The sequence below is a fragment of the Saccostrea cucullata genome, unplaced genomic scaffold (assembly GCF_032062105.1).
Source record: "Saccostrea cucullata isolate Sc308-1 unplaced genomic scaffold, CSIRO_AGI_Scuc_v1 ctg630, whole genome shotgun sequence".
Taxonomy (NCBI): domain Eukaryota; kingdom Metazoa; phylum Mollusca; class Bivalvia; order Ostreida; family Ostreidae; genus Saccostrea; species Saccostrea cuccullata.
In genome coordinates, this window is record NW_026929377.1 from 365,345 (window position 1) to 371,047 (window position 5,703).

The window sequence follows — 5,703 nt, forward strand, 5'->3', positions numbered from 1 at the left end:
TCATTCACATTATCATCATAGCCTAAATAACGTTCCTAAGACAGCCTATAACGGCACAAACATCACCCTCTCACTATAGCCTCATTTCCGATGTAAACTCACTTATCTCAATAATCTCACAATGGCCGCCATCATTACACACATCTCTCATCTCAAACACCAAGTACCATATGCACCCTCCATGATACTTACCGTTTTTGCCTGCTCCGAGCTTTTATCTGCTTTCAGCTAAATATTTCTAGACCCCCTTCGCATATGCGTAACTAAGGCACTCTGGATGGCTTGGAGCTTAGAAACATCATTTTCCTGACCTTTCACTCAAATTTGAGTGACAGCATCTGAAAGAGCGTAAAATTTCCTATCAAATGAGTGTTTGAAATACAAAATTCATTGAAAAATGACTGAGATATGACCATTTCAATTCATTCACATTATCCATCATAGTAACCATTCCGCCATTATTATCTAAGAGACGACTATGACGTCACAGTATTAAATTCCATTGTTGTAATACAACTTCCATTAAACGCCAAAAAGTCATTTTTAGACCGATTTTCGAGCGGTTTTCAATGTTTGACACTGTTTACAACTCTCTTCCGCACTGGATAAACCACATTTCAACTCTAAGACAGCCTAAATAACGTTCCTATAACGGCACAAACATCACCCTCTCACTATAGCCTCATTTCCGATGTAAACTCACTTATCTCAATAATCTCACAATGGCCGCCATCATTACACACATCTCTCATCTCAAACACCAAGTACCATAGGCACCCTCCATGATACTTACCGTTTTTGCCTGCTCCGAGCTTTTATCTGCTTTCAGCTAAATATTTCTAGACCCCCTTCGCATATGCGTAACTAAGGCACTCTGGATGGCTTGGAGCTTAGAAACATCATTTTCCTGACCTTTCACTCAAATTTTAGTGACAGCATCTGAAAGAGCGTAAAATTTCCTATCAAATGAGTGTTTGAAATACAAAATTCATTGAAAAATGACTGAGATATGACCATTTCAATTCATTCACATTATCCATCATAGTAACCATTCCGCCATTATTATCTAAGAGACGACTATGACGTCACAGTATTAAATTCCATTGTTGTAATACAACTTCCATTAAACGCCAAAAAGTCATTTTTAGACCGATTTTCGAGCGGTTTTCAATGTTTGACACTGTTTACAACTCTCTTCCGCACTGGATAAACCACATTTCAACTCTAAGACAGCCTAAATAACGTTCCTATAACGGCACAAACATCACCCTCTCACTATAGCCTCATTTCCGATGTAAACTCACTTATCTCAATAATCTCACAATGGCCGCCATCATTACACACATCTCTCATCTCAAACACCAAGTACCATATGCACCCTCCATGATACTTACCGTTTTTGCCTGCTCCGAGCTTTTATCTGCTTTCAGCTAAATATTTCTAGACCCCCTTCGCATATGCGTAACTAAGGCACTCTGGATGGCTTGGAGCTTAGAAACATCATTTTCCTGACCTTTCACTCAAATTTGAGTGACAGCATCTGAAAGAGCGTAAAATTTCCTATCAAATGAGTGTTTGAAATACAAAATTCATTGAAAAATGACTGAGATATGACCATTTCAATTCATTCACATTATCCATCATAGTAACCATTCCGCCATTATTATCTAAGAGACGACTATGACGTCACAGTATTAAATTCCATTGTTGTAATACAACTTCCATTAAACGCCAAAAAGTCATTTTTAGACCGATTTTCGAGCGGTTTTCAATGTTTGACACTGTTTACAACTCTCTTCCGCACTGGATAAACCACATTTCAACTCTAAGACAGCCTAAATAACGTTCCTATAACGGCACAAACATCACCCTCTCACTATAGCCTCATTTCCGATGTAAACTCACTTATCTCAATAATCTCACAATGGCCGCCATCATTACACACATCTCTCATCTCAAACACCAAGTACCATATGCACCCTCCATGATACTTACCGTTTTTGCCTGCTCCGAGCTTTTATCTGCTTTCAGCTAAATATTTCTAGACCCCCTTCGCATATGCGTAACTAAGGCACTCTGGATGGCTTGGAGCTTAGAAACATCATTTTCCTGACCTTTCACTCAAATTTGAGTGACAGCATCTGAAAGAGCGTAAAATTTCCTATCAAATGAGTGTTTGAAATACAAAATTCATTGAAAAATGACTGAGATATGACCATTTCAATTCATTCACATTATCCATCATAGTAACCATTCCGCCATTATTATCTAAGAGACGACTATGACGTCACAGTATTAAATTCCATTGTTGTAATACAACTTCCATTAAACGCCAAAAAGTCATTTTTAGACCGATTTTCGAGCGGTTTTCAATGTTTGACACTGTTTACAACTCTCTTCCGCACTGGATAAACCACATTTCAACTCTAAGACAGCCTAAATAACGTTCCTATAACGGCACAAACATCACCCTCTCACTATAGCCTCATTTCCGATGTAAACTCACTTATCTCAATAATCTCACAATGGCCGCCATCATTACACACATCTCTCATCTCAAACACCAAGTACCATATGCACCCTCCATGATACTTACCGTTTTTGCCTGCTCCGAGCTTTTATCTGCTTTCAGCTAAATATTTCTAGACCCCTTTCGCATATGCGTAACTAAGGCACTCTGGATGGCTTGGAGCTTAGAAACATCATTTTCCTGACCTTTCACTCAAATTTGAGTGACAGCATCTGAAAGAGCGTAAAATTTCCTATCAAATGAGTGTTTGAAATACAAAATTCATTGAAAAATGACTGAGATATGACCATTTCAATTCATTCACATTATCCATCATAGTAACCATTCCGCCATTATTATCTAAGAGACGACTATGACGTCACAGTATTAAATTCCATTGTTGTAATACAACTTCCATTAAACGCCAAAAAGTCATTTTTAGACCGATTTTCGAGCGGTTTTCAATGTTTGACACTGTTTACAACTCTCTTCCGCACTGGATAAACCACATTTCAACTCTAAGACAGCCTAAATAACGTTCCTATAACGGCACAAACATCACCCTCTCACTATAGCCTCATTTCCGATGTAAACTCACTTATCTCAATAATCTCACAATGGCCGCCATCATTACACACATCTCTCATCTCAAACACCAAGTACCATATGCACCCTCCATGATACTTACCGTTTTTGCCTGCTCCGAGCTTTTATCTGCTTTCAGCTAAATATTTCTAGACCCCCTTCGCATATGCGTAACTAAGGCACTCTGGATGGCTTGGAGCTTAGAAACATAATTTTCCTGACCTTTCACTCAAATTTTAGTGACAGCATCTGAAAGAGCGTAAAATTTCCTATCAAATGAGTGTTTGAAATACAAAATTCATTGAAAAATGACTGAGATATGACCATTTCAATTCATTCACATTATCCATCATAGTAACCATTCCGCCATTATTATCTAAGAGACGACTATGACGTCACAGTATTAAATTCCATTGTTGTAATACAACTTCCATTAAACGCCAAAAAGTCATTTTTAGACCGATTTTCGAGCGGTTTTCAATGTTTGACACTGTTTACAACTCTCTTCCGCACTGGATAAACCACATTTCAACTCTAAGACAGCCTAAATAACGTTCCTATAACGGCACAAACATCACCCTCTCACTATAGCCTCATTTCCGATGTAAACTCACTTATCTCAATAATCTCACAATGGCCGCCATCATTACACACATCTCTCATCTCAAACACCAAGTACCATATGCACCCTCCATGATACTTACCGTTTTTGCCTGCTCCGAGCTTTTATCTGCTTTCAGCTAAATATTTCTAGACCCCCTTCGCATATGCGTAACTAAGGCACTCTGGATGGCTTGGAGCTTAGAAACATCATTTTCCTGACCTTTCACTCAAATTTGAGTGACAGCATCTGAAAGAGCGTAAAATTTCCTATCAAATGAGTGTTTGAAATACAAAATTCATTGAAAAATGACTGAGATATGACCATTTCAATTCATTCACATTATCCATCATAGTAACCATTCCGCCATTATTATCTAAGAGACGACTATGACGTCACAGTATTAAATTCCATTGTTGTAATACAACTTCCATTAAACGCCAAAAAGTCATTTTTAGACCGATTTTCGAGCGGTTTTCAATGTTTGACACTGTTTACAACTCTCTTCCGCACTGGATAAACCACATTTCAACTCTAAGACAGCCTAAATAACGTTCCTATAACGGCACAAACATCACCCTCTCACTATAGCCTCATTTCCGATGTAAACTCACTTATCTCAATAATCTCACAATGGCCGCCATCATTACACACATCTCTCATCTCAAACACCAAGTACCATATGCACCCTCCATGATACTTACCGTTTTTGCCTGCTCCGAGCTTTTATCTGCTTTCAGCTAAATATTTCTAGACCCCCTTCGCATATGCGTAACTAAGGCACTCTGGATGGCTTGGAGCTTAGAAACATCATTTTCCTGACCTTTCACTCAAATTTGAGTGACAGCATCTGAAAGAGCGTAAAATTTCCTATCAAATGAGTGTTTGAAATACAAAATTCATTGAAAAATGACTGAGATATGACCATTTCAATTCATTCACATTATCCATCATAGTAACCATTCCGCCATTATTATCTAAGAGACGACTATGACGTCACAGTATTAAATTCCATTGTTGTAATACAACTTCCATTAAACGCCAAAAAGTCATTTTTAGACCGATTTTCGAGCGGTTTTCAATGTTTGACACTGTTTACAACTCTCTTCCGCACTGGATAAACCACATTTCAACTCTAAGACAGCCTAAATAACGTTCCTATAACGGCACAAACATCACCCTCTCACTATAGCCTCATTTCCGATGTAAACTCACTTATCTCAATAATCTCACAATGGCCGCCATCATTACACACATCTCTCATCTCAAACACCAAGTACCATATGCACCCTCCATGATACTTACCGTTTTTGCCTGCTCCGAGCTTTTATCTGCTTTCAGCTAAATATTTCTAGACCCCCTTCGCATATGCGTAACTAAGGCACTCTGGATGGCTTGGAGCTTAGAAACATCATTTTCCTGACCTTTCACTCAAATTTGAGTGACAGCATCTGAAAGAGCGTAAAATTTCCTATCAAATGAGTGTTTGAAATACAAAATTCATTGAAAAATGACTGAGATATGACCATTTCAATTCATTCACATTATCCATCATAGTAACCATTCCGCCATTATTATCTAAGAGACGACTATGACGTCACAGTATTAAATTCCATTGTTGTAATACAACTTCCATTAAACGCCAAAAAGTCATTTTTAGACCGATTTTCGAGCGGTTTTCAATGTTTGACACTGTTTACAACTCTCTTCCGCACTGGATAAACCACATTTCAACTCTAAGACAGCCTAAATAACGTTCCTATAACGGCACAAACATCACCCTCTCACTATAGCCTCATTTCCGATGTAAACTCACTTATCTCAATAATCTCACAATGGCCGCCATCATTACACACATCTCTCATCTCAAACACCAAGTACCATATGCACCCTCCATGATACTTACCGTTTTTGCCTGCTCCGAGCTTTTATCTGCTTTCAGCTAAATATTTCTAGACCCCCTTCGCATATGCGTAACTAAGGCACTCTGGATGGCTTGGAGCTTAGA